Raw genomic sequence first — 17,632 nt, forward strand, 5'->3', positions numbered from 1 at the left:
ATGATACCAGTGACCCAAGAGAGGGCCCCTCCTCCAGCAATAAGCCCCCTTTAGGGATCAGAACCCGTGCAGGTCGCGGAATAAGAACAGACGCACCAGGAGAGGCAATAAAGGACGGGGGAAAAAGGAACACACGGGGTCGCAAGACGAACAAGTAGTTTACAACTTGTCCAAAAGAAATCTGACACCTGATGAATATGCCGTCCTCAATAAAGGCTTAGGCTATGTTCCAACTACCAGTTTTAATACACTTGACTGGAAAATAGACCAACAATTCTTGCAGAGACAATTGCACCGCAAGGAATTCTTTGATTCTAAATCCATTTCAACAAATACCACGGAGGAGTACAAATTTAGGAGAAAATCTGACTTTGGTCCTCACTCTAACAATGCAGCGATAGCAGGATTTATGCGAGTATTGGACACAAGAGTCAACATTGCAGCAACTGACGACACAAAGAACAGAAACAATCTATCCCATGAAGAATGGACTGCGTTACAAAATCTTAGTAAATATGATGATATATGCATACGACCTGCCGATAAAGGAGGTGCCGTGGTCGTTATGGACACTGAGACCTACTGTGCAGAGATATATGGACAATTGAACAACGCTGAGGTGTATGAATTACTTAAGAACAACCCTACAGATGAGTATAAGAAAGAGGTGGATGTGATTCTTATTGAAACATTAAATATGAGCATTATTGATAAAGATGTTTTTGATTATTTACGATGTGATGCTCCTAGAGTCCCCATCCTCTATACTCTCCCGAAAATCCACAAGGATTTGTTGCACCCGCCTGGCAGACCAATTGTGTCTGCACGAGATTCACTTTTCAGTAACATCTCTAAATACTTAGACTATTATTTACAACCATGTGTACAGGCGGGTGCAACATATCTTAGGGATACAACAGAATTACTAATCCTGTTGGGGGGGCTGGGTGATGTCCCGGTCAACACTTGGATGGTGACCCTGGACATCACCAGCCTCTACACCAACATACCACATACAGATGGACTTCGGGCTGTTGAGAATTTGATCTGTGAAAACCCTCTCTATAAAGGACCTAGGATAACATTTTTTCTCAAATTATTGGAATGTATCCTTAGGAGAAATCACTTTTTCTTTAACGGAAAATATTACTTACAGAAGACAGGAGTCTCTATGGGTGCCAACGTATCGCCGACATACGCAAATGGCTACATGTCCCACATAGATGAGAAATTTTTCCTTAATAGAGAGACACCTGATAAAATACTTTTTTATAGGCGTTATATCGATGATGTCATCCTCTTTTGGGGGGGCAGCTATGACGAATTTCATTCATTGATGGAGAACATTAACAACACTGATTGCCCCATAAAATATACCTTCAACATGAGCTTGGAGGAAATTGCTTATCTTGACGTCACCATCAAACTAAATAATGGCAACATTAGCACTAGTGTGTACACAAAAGTCACAGATAAAAACACCATCCTTAGGGCAGATAGTTTTCACCCCAAATCTACTACATTGAGCCTGCCCTTTTCACAATTTTTGAGGGCCAAACGTATAACAAGCGACCCTGAAGTTCTAGAAACAACATTAGATCAGATGACAACTAAATTTAGGGATCGCGGCTATAATGATATCACCTTGGGAGGAGCTAGAGCCAAAGTTGAAAAAATCTCAAGAGCCAATACCCTCAAATCTAAACAACATACAACCATTAATTCCACCTTGAATTGGGTACAAAAATTCAATGTACAATCTACAACAGCGAGGGATGTAGTGAGGGACAATTGGCTGGTAGTACAGAATGAGTTTAAGAGTCTTAAACACACTAATATACGACACAGCTACCATAGAGGAAGGAACATCAGAGATTGGCTAGTACACACAGACGTCACCCAGCAACTCCAGAACATGAAGAAAGTCACCAGAAGAGCCCCAGGGTGTTATAAGTGTACTCGTTGCACTACGTGCAGCCACATGATAGTGGGGAAGAACTTCCACCACCCATACACTGGACATAAATATACTATCAAATACACCCTGACATGTTCCACACCCTTTGTGGTCTATCTTATCAAATGCCCATGCGGGCTCTGTTATGTGGGCAAGACCATGCGCACTTTTAAAGAGCGCATGGCCTTGCACAGAACGTCCATAAGAGCTGCCATTAATGGAAAGAGTTTCGACCAACCCATAGCCAGGCACTTTGTGCAGGCAAAGCACAATTTGGCCAATTTCAGACACATGGTCATAGATCATGTGCCAGACGATGGTCGAGGGGGGGACAGACACCGAAGACTACTGCAATGTGAATCCAAGTGGATCCACATACTTGATACCCTCAAACCACGAGGGTTGAATGATCACTTAAATTATAGCATCTTCCTGTAATATAACACATGTCACCACTTTTGATAATTTAATATTTAATTGGATGAAATTTTATATGCATAAAGACTGTGGATATATTGAGAGTCATCAATTGGACAAAAATAGTATAGTTCATTATATTCATCCATATATTATATGAGAGAGGCTATGTACTGGATTCCATTATACGTTTGTATATTTTAAATATTGCGGGGTGGCAGTTGTCACTGTGCATTTGGTGTTTGATATATTTCACTGTTTCAATGTTTTATATTTTATTTTATTTTTTTAGTGTTGGTGATTTGTAACACGATTCCTGGACGGCTAGGGACTCTGCCAATTTACACAGGTATGAGCAGAATGAGTTGCTCACCTGTATGTTAATTAGAGACCTGTTGGGGGAGGACCGATAGAACCGCCCAGGAAACGTGAAGGTATTTGAAGGTAACCTGTATGTTCATTCACTGTGTGTTATGCTGAGCCTGAAGACGGGTCAATAAAGTCCTGAAAGCTTGCCAAAAGACCCCTGTGGTCGGCGTCATTTATTCTCTGAGACAAGGACCGGTGTGTGCAGTCCCCATCGCAATATATATATATATATATATATATATATATATTGAGTAATTAGAGGCTGGCACACCATTGCAAAAATAGAAAAATAGGGTACTTCTTTACTTTCACGGCGCCAGCATGGCGCCGCGCTACTTCCGGGTTACGCTCGCCACAAACTAAGTAAAATAAACAAAGTTAACGCCATGCCAACATGGATAGTTCATACCTCCACTATCCATGTTGGCATGGAGTTGATTTTAATTAGCGTGGCGAGCGTAGCGTGGCGAGCGTAGCGAGCCACCGAGCCCGCAGCGTGGGCGAGCGAAGCGAGCCCCGCAAGGGGACTCTGACGCGCGGCGCCATGCTGGCGCCGTGAAAGTAAAGAAGTACCAAAAATAGTTTATGTAGTGAAAACAAGGGTATCCATTAACTTGCAGTGGAGTTTTTCAAGAAATACATTTAATACTTATCAGCCATCACAAAAGCATCAAAAAAGGACATCAAAGATATCGAATCCACTGTAAAGCTGGCCATACATCAGAAAGATCGATCTTAAGATCGATTGCGCTCATGATTGTGTACAATTTCCCTTGAAATCCCCAGCAGTCCTTGGACACACAATCTACTCACAATCGATCATACAATCAATCATACAATCAATCATACAATCAATCATACAATCCTTCTGCTGCTTTATTGGAGCTTCACTTAAACATGGGGCTGGCCTAGGAGGGGGGGGGGATTTAAAAAAAAATGGCGTGGGGTCCCCCCACTGCCGTAACCAGCGCACCAGGCTGAAAGAGCCAGGGCTGGTATTAAAAAAAAATCAGGAAACCTGGCAAATAGAGGCTCCGCTGACTTTTTAAAACCAGCCCCAGGCTGGTTCCCAAAATACGGAGGACAAAATGACTAGGAGTCCCCCGTATTTTAAGAACCAGCCCAAGGCCAAACCAGCCAGCAGGGTAATGCCACAGCCAGGGGACACTTATTATATAAGGTCCCACGGCCAAAGCATCAACCCTACCGACCAGTCAGCCTGGCCAGGGGCCCTGGGGGACTGGGGACCCCCCCAATAAAGGGGTCCCCCCCCTCCAGGACTTACCTGACCAGGCTAAAGCCTGGTGCTGTCCCCGGTGACCCTGGGCTGTGGTCACAGGGCTGATTAAGTGTAAAAAAAACAGAATAAACCATTGGGTTTTGCTGTGGAACTATGAGTCCCAGCAAGCCTGGAACGCATACTGGGACTTGGAGAACCACAAGTCCAAGCATACTGCCCATTAATGGGCTTGCTGTGACTTTTAGTTCCACAGCAAAACCAATAGTTAAAGTAAAACTCACTGACACATAAGAAAAATAAAACTTTAATACATACATAGCCCATACATACTGATACTTACCTATCTTAAGCCCGTAGGTAGCCCTCGGTCCTGGTCCGGGGGTCCTGGTGCTCCGGGTCCGGTGTCCTGGTCCGGGGGTCTGTTATCCGACGAAATCCATAGGGGTACCTATTGAAGGAAATTATACTTACAAGTGTCCTATGGCGAAGTAGTCCAGGGGGTCTAGGCAAAAAAAACATAACCAGTAGCTGATGATGGATCGCAGGATGGACGGTGTGGTGAGTGTGTAGCCGACAGGCGATTTTGTAAACTGACTGCAGTATAGCAGCATCTCTCTCCATTTCGGAAAGGGGCTGCTATACTGCAAAGGGTATAAAGGGTATAATGCTAGGGTGCCTTCTTAATAATTGTACTGGATCTTACCCCCGATCCAGGTAAGGAGAAGCGACACTCCACATACTTTTTAAACATGATGTTTAATCCATTTTGGTAGGTATTATACAGTGTGCATCATGTCAACGTTTCAAGACCTACAGGTCTTTTCTTCAAGACGTGTACAGCAAAGTGCAAATAGTGCTGTGCCAGTGACTAGTCGTATGACAGGGAGTTAGTGGGTAACCGGTGAAGCACCAGGGGATGTTGGTGGCAGAGAGAGGGGACATGTGACAAGGAAAGGACGAGGGTAAAAGGGAAATAGTGGGAGACACAGAGAGGGCAAGAGTGATGCAGAGGGGACAGGGTTGACGCAGAGGGGACAGGGTCGACGCAGAGAGGACAGGGGGAACATAGAGAGAACAGGGGGGGACACAAAGAAGAGGGGTGACACAGAGAGGAAAAGGATGACAGGGAGAGAGAAATGGTATTCTCTTAGTTCACCCCCTTCTCTTTTCAGCAGCAGTGGCCAGAAGCAGGCTCCTGTAGGGGTAGGGGGAGAGTGTGTGTGTGTGTGTGTGTGTGTGTGTGTGTGTGTGTGGTTGGTGGGGGTGGGGGTCAGCCCTGTTTACCTAGGGGGGAGATGACCATCCACCAGGCAGCCAGTGAGAGCGCTCCCTGTCACACAATAACTCAGGGCTGCAGGTAGGTGGGTGCAGGGAAACATACCTGGCTTGGGGGCAGGCAGAAGACATTGATGCTCAGATGTTTGGGCCTTTGCGCTTGCCTGCAGGATGTTTGGCTGCTGTGCTCCTCTTGGCCGCCCTGTTACTGTCACCCTGCTGGGAGCCTGTGGCTGTGGGCACAGGGATAACGTAATGCTTGCAGACAGGGAAGGGGCGCAGAGCCCCGGCAGGGGGCTGCAAGTGGCAGACTGATCCCGTCAATCTCCCGGGGAGGGCATGGGCGCCGTCACACCTCCTCCAGTCTCCAGGTGAAGTTAAAGTTGTTGCGGTGAGAGAGGAGGGAACTGCCGCCGCAGTCCTGCCAGGCAGAGAGCTGCCGCTCCAGCATCGACTGCAGCCCAGCACAGAGCGACCCTGCCGGGGAGCAGAGGCTGTCTGCCGGTCCCATCACTCACGTCACTCAATGGCCCCAAGTACCGGAAACAGCTGTTTCGGCGTGGGGGTGTTGCCGTCGTCAGGAGCATACTTGACTGAGACAAACAGCGCATATATATAGTGTCACTAAAGAGCCTAATGAAATTGAAGCATGCTCACCTGTGCTGTACCAGCAGTCAGACATTACATCTAATCTCCCACAGCGGCCGGATGTGACACGGCGCCACTTCCGGTATAAGCCGGTCAGTAGCGTCGGTCTCCACGGCAACCAAGACAGCGTTGCCAAGAGGTACACGACGCGGGGAAGCAGGATGACCCGCCCACCGCGTCTGTCACTAAGGCAACGGCTGACACAAAGAAACACCGCGCGAGCCAGCACAGACAACCCGGCAGAAGCCAGATCGCTCCGCTGATCACGCCAGGGCTCTAGGTCAGCTAACATTAGAGCGACATGTCGACTAGAGATCAGGGATAACCTGGAGTCCTGCCGCACATCAGCTCTACGGTGGGAGAAAAATAAATTACAAAATATGAAAGGGAGCGCTACAATGGAGACAGGCTGATAGGTCACATATACAATATGCGCGAGTGTCAATATAAAAGCATAATGTCTGAGTAATGACATTGATATGATAATCACATATATAGACAAAAAATATGCTCAACAAATATACAATAAGTATATAGAAAAAAGATCATGAAGAAAAAACATAAAAAAAGAAAACACATATTATATGAAGCAGTGCAAAGATAGTTCTTCATTCAGTCCCTGTGGTGCCATGCATCCCAGCTGATGGATCCAATAACATTCCTTCTGGAGTAGCAACTTGCCACGATCTCCTCCTCTTCTTAGCGGTGCTATATGGTCTAAAGGCAAAAAATGAAAGTCTTTAAATGTATGATTACTGGATACAAAATGCCTTGCAACAGGTGGTGTATTAGAGTCCACAACATTAAATGCTTTTTTGATGGAAGAACGGTGTAAATTGATTCTTTCTTTTAAAGTCCGTATAGTTTTTCCAATGTACACCATTGGACAAGAGCAAACAATCGCATAGACCACATATCTGCTGTCACAATCTAAGTAATGGTTAATAGCGTATTCCCTTCCTGTGACAGGGTCCATGAACTTAGAGCCGGTGATCATAAATTGACAGTTCACACACTTGGCGCACTTGTAGCTGCCACTTTTTGCAGAGAGCCATGTGACCTTTTTTGGTGGCTGGATATCGGACTTAGCAACAATGTCCTTAATACTACGGCTTTTTTTGTAACAAAATAGCGTTTTTTCTTTACAAAATTGTCCCATGGTATCATCTAGCTGCAAGATGTGCCAGTGCCTCAAAAAAATATCTTTAATCTTTCCAGAAGCAATGGAAAAGGTGGAAACAAAAGTTAGACGATCACAGTTCTATTTATAGTTTCCTGGTGTTGCTCGGCACTCCGGACGATAAAGCCAGCTACCGTGGTGCCCTCAATCAGATAATATAGTCCAAAGTTCTAGCGTGTCTCCCAGGGGTCCCGGATAGAACAGAGAGCGGCACTCAAACGGATTTTGAGAAATCAAGGTTTAATTTTCAAGGTGGTAAAGGTGGCATCACATGGGCATCATCATCGACGTTTCAAGGCGGTGAGCCTTTTCATCAGGATGCGCTCACATGAATCACACACTACAGCACTATATGCACTTTGAGCGCATCCTGATGAAAAGGCTCACCGCCTTCAAACGTCGATGATGATGCCCATGTGATGCCACCTTTACCACCTTGAAAATTAAACCTTGATTTCTCAAAATCCGTTTGAGTGCCGCTCTCTGTTCTATCCGGGACCCCTGGGAGACACGCTAGAACTTTGGACTATATATATATATATATATATATATATATATATATATATATAGATAGATAGATAGATAGATAGATAGATAGATAAATATAGATATTGCAATATTGCAGCTTTCTCCCATAGTTACATTGTTGTTGATATCTGCAGAAGCTGAGCTGGGTGCTGGAACCACCACCAGCAGCACTCTACTATATACTCCTATACATTACATAGTACCACTTCTGTATTCCTGTATAAATGGTGCCAGTAAGTGCCACTGGAAGCTGCACAGTACCACTTCTGTAATGCTGTATACTCCACCCGCCCCATTGTTACTCTGGCCTGGTAGTGATCATTGGAGCATTTTATCCTGAAGTGGTACTGTGCAATTGCCAGTGACAGATACAAGAATAACACCCACACTATATAATATCAACTCCACGCTGACATGGTAGTGGTGGTAAGAAAAGGTCAGGCGGACGCGTTCCGCTGCCGCTCGCCACGTTTCGGGATGGCGTGGATAGTGGGGGGTGCGTCCATCACATTATATGTCATAATACATGGATAGTACATTATATGGCATAAAACCCTTTACAATTGGATCCAATATTTTATCGGATGCCATGGCACCCAATATTGTACAGTAAATTCACTAACATACAACCCTATGGAAAAATCGCATCCGATGTTTTGCATGCATCCGCCTGACCTTTTCTTACCACCACTACCACGTCAGCGTGGAGTTGATATTATATAGTGTGGCAAGCGCAGCGTGGGGACGCGTATTACGTTACAAGTGTTTCACAGCCCCTCGCGGGGCACACTGCGCTCGCCACGCTTCGGGCTCGGTGGCTCGCTGCGCTCGCCACACTATATGAAATCGACTCCACGCCGACGTGGTAGTGGGGGTGGCGTGGATAGTGGGGGGGCGTCCATCACATTATATGTCATAATACATGGATAGTACATTATATGGCATAAAACCCTATACAATCGGATCCAATATTTTATCGGATGCCATGGCACCCGATATTGTACAGTAAATTCACTAACATACAACCCTATGCAAAAATCGCATTGCATCCGATGTTTCGCATGCAAAACATCGGATACAAAACATCGGATGCGATGCAATTATCGGATGCCATGGCACCCGATATTGTACAGTAAATTCACTAACATACAACCCTATGGAAAAATCGCATCGTATCCGATGTTTTGCATGCAAAACATCGGATGCAAAACATCGGTGCGATGCAATTATCGGATGCCATGGAACCCGATATTGTATAGTAAAATCAGTTACATACAACCATATGGAAAAATCGCATCACATCCGATGTTTCGCATGCAAAACATCGTATGCGATTATTGGATGCCATGGCACCCGATATTGTATAGTAAAGTCACTAATATAGAACCCTATGGAAAAATTGCATCGCATCTGAAACATCGGATGCGATGCGATTATCGGATGCCATGGCACCCAATATTGTATAGCAAATTCACTAACATAGAACCCTATGGAAAAATCGCATCGCATCGCATGCAAAACATCGGATGCGATGCGATTTGCCTACGCAGAATAGCCCACTAAGCTATTTGCTTAGTGGGTGCCCAACTAACATTTAAGTACCGAGAATAATATTATTTATTAAATAATAATTAAGGAACAATGTTATCTTTTTTACTAATGGGGCAATAAAAGTCTTTATGATGGGAGCAACAATTAATATTTTATTATGTGACCGCCATTTATATATTGGTAATATAATAATGATTGCCCACATTAGTAATCAATAAAAAGTGCCCCAATAATCTAATAAAGTATTGCTACCTTTGATTATATATTTATTTTTCCTCCAGCCAATATATTTATTAAATAATATTGCCCAAATGGTATAAATAATAATATTTGTTGTTTCCTTAGCAGCATATAATTGCGCACAAAAAAGGGGGTGGGGTCACAGCTCATAGGGGCGGGTTCACGGCTCATGGGGTAGTCATGGGTCTACGCCCTCATAGTAAATGTATTGTACCTATTTTTGTGCTGCTTTTGCCAATTGTAAAACTGCTACACATATCCCAATGTTTTATCATTATAAAGAGGCAGCTGGATGACGGTGTTATGTTATAGTTAGAAGTCACTGAGATATATACAGTAATACCCACTAACACTAACTAACTAACTGCATAGCGGCCATCTTGTCCCATGACATCATTATGACATCACAAATGCTCTGACAGAGGACTTTCTAACGGCATCAGGAGAGGAAGCAGATATTTTCTCTTGTGCTTCTGCTCTAATTTTTTGGCCGTTACCTATATAATACAGCTGATAATATGGGCTGCATGTGCAGTAAACTGTGCATCCCTGCACCCAGCAGGAAGGTAAGTGCGCCGTTATATTTATGGGTTGTACTTTGTACATACAGAGATTATCATAGGCCGCCATAGGGGGAGCTCAGCTGATATTGGGAGTTTCTGGGCAGATATGGTGGTGATTTGTCCAGTTCTGTAGCCTAAATACGGGGGGATAGGTATATTGTATTGTCATACAATCATATAGGGACACATAGTGGTATGGGGGTACAGTGCATACGGGTGTCTCAGTAACATGGGCACAGACTCATTTACCTGAACAATGGGGATTTATTACGCTCCCCCTGGTCCTCCCCAGCACAGGGCCTGAGATGTAATACTTACACCATTATGTACATCTCCTATACCCTCCCCTGCACTATTCCCAGGCAGCAGTGTCTTATAATGTGGGCATGTTGTATAGTAACACTCACATTTCACCATTAGCCTCACAGGCTCTCACATTATCAGTACTGAAGTGTCCATCTCTCCCCCCCCCCTTCCCCTTGCTGGACTTTGTGGTTCTGCAGCACTTCTACTGCTGTCGTACATGTAGGTTCCCCCTGGAGACCCCCTCCCACCTATTTGGCTCCCTGCAGTGTGCGCCTTTCTCCTGCCGGTAGCTGCCTCCTGCCCATTTTCCTCCTGCCTGACTCTAACTGCCACTAATGGCGCATGCCACTTGGTGACCAGTGTTGCCAGATCATCATTTTAATAAGAGCATATATTAATTACACAGGTCCCAGGTGTCAGATATCATGCCAACTGTCATTATGTCCAATGAGTAGTCAAGTTTAGCCCCAGAACCTGTGTTAAAAAGATCTTGACTGCTCATTGGATGTAATGACAGCTGGTATGAACTCTAACCCCTGGGACTTGTGTAATTCATATGTGCGCTTATTAAAGGGATGATCTGGCACCCCTGCTGGTGATTCTCATACCAGGGGAAACGCAGGATGTAAGATGGGGGTTTCTCCCAATGTCACCCATTCCAGGAGGGACACAATGCTCTGCTCCTGCTCTTCCCTCTGATATTATAATTGCCGTCACCTGTGTTGAACTAGTTACTTGTTAAGAAAGGTGATAGCAATTTTGAAATAAGTAGGCATGGCCGACAACCATCGATGATTCATAGTCATTGATGGTTTCTGGCTGATGTTGAATAAAACATTTTTGCCATCAATGGGGGAGAATCAGATGTTTGCCTTCATCGATGGTGCAACATAACACCTGTGATGCCCTGCCCCTGGAACTGATTGGCATATGAGCCAGTCTGTCACATAAAAGGGATGACCATCGGTTGGTGATACCACAATTACATACTGTAGATGGCTACCATTGATGACTACATGCAATATTATCATCGATGGCAACCACACTGATGGTCATCCCTAATTAAGTCCAACAAAACTAGAAAAGAGCATTTTGTCCATTCTGGAGTAAGTCAAGTTGTAAGGTATGTAATATATATATATGTGGATGTTTCGGTGCTGCGAGCTGGTACTCTAGTCGATAAGGCAGACACCAGTTAATGTTAAACAGACACACTAGCTCATATGCCAATCAGTTCCAGGGACAACGCATCGCATTGCAGGTGTTATGTTGCACCATCGATGAAGGCAAACATCTTAATCTCCCCCATTGTTTGCAATAAATATATATATATATATATTTATCTTCTTCTTCTTCTTCTATATATATATATATATATATATATATATATATATATATACATACACACGGTGATTCATCGTGCCTTACGGGCGCTCTTTACACCGGTGTAGGGGGCTCCACCCCCTTACCATGTGAACGCCTTTATTGTGTGGGTGAGGGTTGGGTGCAAGGGTGCCATGGGTGGGGGAAGGTGCTTGGGGGTGGTGTGGGTGGGGGAATAAGGGTATAGAGAATGTGGGGTATTTATTATGTAGTTGTTGGAAGGACAGTATGTTGTGGCTACTATTTTTAAAGCATGTGAAATTAATACCCCTTGTACACCACCGCAAAAACCCGGTGGATCACCCCATGTCCCTTTACACAGGATTTCTACCCAGGTCCTGACCTGGGTAGAACATGGCTAGGACCTGGGTAGAGGGCAGTGTAAACTGGTACACCGGGTCATCCAACCCGACTCCCATTTACATCAATGGGGGATGTCCAACCCGTGGATCTACAGGTTGGATGGGGGGGCACAAACAGCCTCCGCTGCTGTCTGCTGTACTCTGCAGACATCAGCGGCGGCAGCAGCGGAGGAGGTGAATGGATGCCTGTGTGCAGCATCCATTCACCTCACGGATGAGAGGGGGTGCATGGGGGCAGCCCAGCAGCTTACCTTGGTGCTAGGCGGTTGGAGATGATGTCATCTCCAAGCGCCCCCTCCGTCTACACTGCGAGTAGGCACCGCAGTGTAAATGGGGTAAATCCCAGATCCGACCCGACCAAATTCCAGGTTGGATACGGGATTTTTGGTGTAAAAGGGGTCTTAACGAAGACCCTCTTTATCCTAAGTCATGGACCAAGAGGCGTGTTGCATAGTTGGGGTACTTGTGACTGCATTATGGTGAAGGGTCAGTGTTGGCGGATTAACCCTGGCAACAGGGATAATGTTAGGGATGGCCATAGATGATTGAAAATCATCGATGGTTTATGGCCAATGTTGAATATTTTTGCCATGGATGGGGGAGAAGCAGATGGTTTCACTCCATCAATAGCACAGGCAAACCGATGCTTTGCTTTTTAATTTTAATTTTAAAGTGTCAGGGCACAGATCATAGCCCCATCCCCATGTTTGGATTGGCCCACAGGCCAAGCAGTAAAAAACAATGGATGACCATCGATAGGTAAAAACCTTGATCGTCATCCATTGAAGAGTTTAGCACTATTGATGGCCAGTTGCACTATTGCCATCTATGGAAACCATCGATGGCAATGGCAACGATGGCCATCGCTAATGGAAGCCACGGCGCAGTAAGGGTTTATGGGACAAAGGGCGCTTGGCGGCCAATTTCAAAAGTGTCTTAGGTGTCGCTGGGCGCCGAGTGTTTAAGCTGAAATAACTGTTTATTTTGTAATGTGCATAGGCGCTGCGCCCCCCCCCCCCCCTTCTGCGACCATGGCACCCCTCAGGTGTAACCCCCGGTCCTGTGAGAGTAGAGGGGAATGTGGCGTGGCCTAGCGGTGAGCTTGGAGCCGCTGAAGGTGGGATATCGTCCTGGTGTGCAAAGTTCTGGGCGCTACAGAAGCCACTGGTTAGAAATCATTGATTGTTAATGGCCAATGTCGAATAGTTTTGCCATCGATGGGGGAGAACCAGATGGTTTCCCATCATTGATGTCAAGCTTAAATGAATAGTTTCGTTTTTCTTTTTCCCCAAGGTGCCGGGACACGGAGCAAAGCCCCTCCCCCACATTTTGATTGGCCCACAGATCAATCAAAGAAAATAGATGACCATCGATATGTAAAAACATTGATGGTCATCAAATGAACATTTCTACACTATCGATGGCCAGTTGCACTTCTGCCATCGATGGCAACCATCGATGGCAAAGGCAGGGATGGCCATCCCTAGGGAACTGGCTGTGTGCTGCCATTTGGAGTCTGCCACCCCCCGACCATTGTGCGGCGCCCAGGGGGAGATTACACAGGCGGCTTCGGATCACATGAAGTGCCTGTAGCAAGGTGCAACCCCCCCTGTGCGCTGGAGAAGGGGGGCACCAACCTGGGCTTCTGTACGCTGCAGCCCCGGACTGTTGTCGGTGGCTGCAGCGAGGCAGCAGAAGTGTAGCCTTGGCGGCGCCGCATAAGCTCTGGCCATCGGGGAGGGGGGAAGAGGAGAAAGCTGTACGCAGCATAGACCCCTGCCTGGGCTGCGGCAAGGCAGAGGGAGCAGAGCCGGCCACTGGGAGCCCAGAAGAGCTAGCTCCCAGTGGGACAAGAGCGGCTGCATTATTCCCCTGCGCACTGAGCTGTGCTGGGGGTGCGGAGATGTTGCCGGGAGATCTGCGGGGGGAGTGCTGCCACAGATGCTCCCAGGAGCTGGGAGGGGGTGCAGGGGGACATGCTGGTGGGAGATCACGGAGATTCAGGGAGGAGGGAGACTGTCAGGTGGGCGACGATAAGGCAGATGAGCAGGAGCAATGCGAGCATCCACAATGGCTGCTCAGGTTTATGTTCCTGAGGAGAAATTGGGGAGGGGCGATCTGCACTAATAGGCTATTCGCCCGGGACCGGTGTGTGTATAACGCTGGGAGGGGGTGGAGGGTGTAACTCCTCCCAGCATTATACACACAGTGATTGACAGATCTGGTTAAATATATAGGAGATAATGGGGCAGAAGTATTAAGCCTTAACATGAGATAAATGCAAGGGTGATAAAAAGAGATAAACATCCAGCCAATCACCTGCTAACGTCCATGTTACAGGCTGTGTTTGAAAAAAGTCAGTAAGGAGCTGATTGGCTGGCTGTTTATCTCTCTGTATCACCCTTGCATTTATCTCTTGTTAAGGCTTAATACATCTGCCCCATAGTCACTAACACACTCACTGTTACTGTAGATCAGGTGAGGATGAGGTCAGGCCGAGACAGTTTTCATTGTTAGACTCCACCCATTCCTAGCATAATGCCACAATTCCCAGGTCTGTGTGAAGGGGTGGGGAAAAAATGATGGAATTCTTTTGAATGATGTGATATTATACCCTGACCCTCACCATAGACCCGCTACTCATGAAATGATGCTGTGAGGGTTGGGGCTATGCCGGTCCGAGTGCAGATGTTTAGAAGAAAAATTCGGGGGGGGGGGGGGGGGGGGGGCAGGTTTAAAGTTCCTGGGTACCCCCCTTTTGTGTGATAGTGCAAACCCCTGGTAGTCACTTTATACTCTCCAGTGAGTGTTACACTAACAATGGTTATACATACCTCCCAACTTTTCATGTGAAGAAATAGGGACACTCGCGCGGCGAAGCCGCGCGAGCGCCCGAAAAGGGGGCGTGGCGTATGCAAATGAAGGCGCGGCTTATGCTAATTAGCCGCGACCTCATTTTCATACGAGAATAGACGCTGTGCGCATGCGCACAGCGTCTATTCTACTACATTGGGGGGTCTCCCAACTGCCACCCCCCCGCAGCGGGACAATGCCTGCCGCGGGTGGGACGTCGGGACAGGACCCGAAAATCGGGACTGTCCCGACGGAATCGTGACAGTTGGGAGGTATGGTTATATGTTAGTTACACTATATGAAATTTAGTGAAAATACATTTAAAAAAAAGCTGAGCGGATCTAATCTTTATCATTATACATTGCTATAATCTAATTATAACTGCTGACATTGGTACTAACAGTTATAACAATAAATGATAAGCCACAATGGTGATGCTCCAGCTGATGGTATCCGGACCATTTGTCTACAACAAGAAGATAGTCAGCCATTAGGTCGACACCATTAGTTCGACAACTCAATAGGTCGACATGCTTTTAGGTCGACATACCATTAGGTCGAAATACCATTAGGTCGACATGTCATTCGGTCGACATGCCATTAGCTCAACACTGCCATTAGGTCGACAGTGTCTGGGTCGACAGTCAAAAGGTCGATATGGTTTTTTTCACTGTTTTTTGAGCCGACATGTGCCGACAGGCGGTATTTCATGCCCTACCATCCACTAGGGCGTGGAGTTAGATTATAATAGTGTGCCGAGCGCAGCGAGGCACTGTGCCTGAAGCATTGCGAGCGAAGCTGCGGTTCACTTCAAACTGTGTCCATGTTGACTGTGTCGACATTTGGGTAAAAAAAAACAGTGAAAAAAAAACATGTCGACCTTTTGACTGTCGACCTAGACACTGTCGGCCTAATGGCAGTGTCGACCTAATGGCATGTCAACCTAATGACATGTTAACCTAATGGTATGTCGACCTAATGGTATGTCGACCTAAAAGCATGTCAACCTATTGAGTTGTCGAACTAATGGTGTCGACCTAATCGCTGTCTATCTTCTTGTTGTAGACAAATGGTCCCGCATCCCCAGCTGATTCCACTGCCCTGATCTGTTCTATAGCTTCTATGGTAGAAAGTGACTGCACTGTTATGTAGCATTATGTAGTCACAGCTCATGGTGTCTCTTCCTCTGCTCCTTATAGACAGGCAAGTCTGTTAAAGTGAGGAGGATTATGGTCCAGCCCATGAGTGCTGTGAAGCCCCCCACTACCAGTGGCACCACTCCTCTACGTGTGGTGGCCAAACCTCTGACGCAGGAGGACATGGTCCAGCCCATTACTGTGAAGGTGGGCACACCTCTGGCGCAGGAGGACATCTACCTGCCCAGCGAGGGTAAGCTTCCCCAGGTGTTATGTACGGGCTGGATGTAAGCTTCCCCAGGTGTTATGTACGGGCTGGATGTAAGCTTCCCCAGGTGTTATATACGGGCTGGATGTAATCTTCCCCAGGTGTTATATACGGGCTGGATGTAATCTTCATCATGTGTTATGTACGGGCTGGATGTAAGCTTCCCCAGGTGTTATGTACGGTCTGGATGTAAGCTTCCCCAGGTGTTATGTATGGGCAGGATGTAAGCTTTCCAAGGTGTTATGTACGGGCTGGATGTAAGCTTCCCCAGGTGTTATGTACGGGCTGGATGTAAGCTTCCCCAGGTGTTATATACGGGCTGGATGTAATCTTCCCCAGGTGTTATATACGGGCTGGATGTAATCTTCATCATGTGTTATGTACGGGCTTGATGTAAGCTTCCCCAGGTGTTATGTATGGGCTGGATGTAAGCTTCCCCGGGTGTTATGTACGGGCTGGATGTAAGTTTCCCCAGGTGTTATGTATGGGCTGGATGTAAGCTTCCCCAGGTGTTATGTATGGGCTGGATGTAAGCTTCCCCAGGTGTTATATACGGGCTGGATGTAAGCTTCCCCAGGTGTTATGTACGGGCTGGATGTAAGCTTTCCTAGGTGTTATGTACGGGCTGGATGTAAGCTTCCCCAGGTGTTATATAAGGGCTGGATGTAAGCTTCCCCAGGTGTTATGTATGGGCTGGAGGTAAGCGTCCCCAGGTGTAATGTACGGGCTGGATGTAAGCTTCCCCAGGTGTTATGTATGGGCTGGAGGTAAGCGTCCCCAGGTGTTATGTACGGGCTGGATGTAAGCTTCCCCAGGTGTTATGTACGGGCTGGATGTAAGCTTCCCCAGGTGTTATGTACGGGCTGGATGTAAGCTTCACCAGGTGTTAAGGGCTGGATGTGAGATTCCCCAGGATGTTAAGTACGGGCTGGATGTAAGATTCCCCATGTGGTATGTACAGGCTGGATGTAAGCGTCCCAAGGTGTTGTGTACGGGCTGGATGTAAGATTCCCCAGGTGTTATGTACGGGCTGGATGTAAGCTTCCCCAGGTGTTATGTACAAGCTGGATGTAAGCTTCCCCAGGATATATGTACAAGCTGGATGTAAGCTTCCCCAGGTGTTATGTATGGGCTGGATGTAAGCTTCCCCAGGTGTTATTTATGGGCTGGATGTAAGCTTCCCCAGGTGTTATGTACAGGCTGGATGTAAGTTTTCCCAGGTGTTATGTACGGGCTGGATGTAAACTTCCCCAGGTGTTATGTATGGGCTGGATGTAAGCTTCCCCAGGTGTTATGTATGGGCTGGATATAATCTTCCCCAGGTGTTATTTATGTGCTGGATGTAAGCTTCCCTCG

General features: G+C 46.5%; 1 long non-coding RNA gene across 1 annotated transcript in view; it reads right to left on the minus strand.

The window, feature by feature from the left end:
- Positions 1 to 10,588, minus strand: part of LOC146059116 (uncharacterized) — a 68,123-nt gene extending 57,535 nt beyond the window's left edge. The window contains exon 1 of the long non-coding RNA XR_014470154.1: positions 10,523 to 10,588. This is a non-coding gene — a long non-coding RNA (uncharacterized LOC146059116). The remainder of the gene's footprint in view (positions 1 to 10,522) is intronic.
- Between the last annotated feature and the right edge of the window lie 7,044 nt (positions 10,589 to 17,632).

This window comes from Crinia signifera, chromosome 2 (genome assembly GCF_055691185.1).
Source record: "Crinia signifera chromosome 2, ASM5569118v1, whole genome shotgun sequence".
NCBI lineage: Eukaryota > Metazoa > Chordata > Amphibia > Anura > Myobatrachidae > Crinia > Crinia signifera.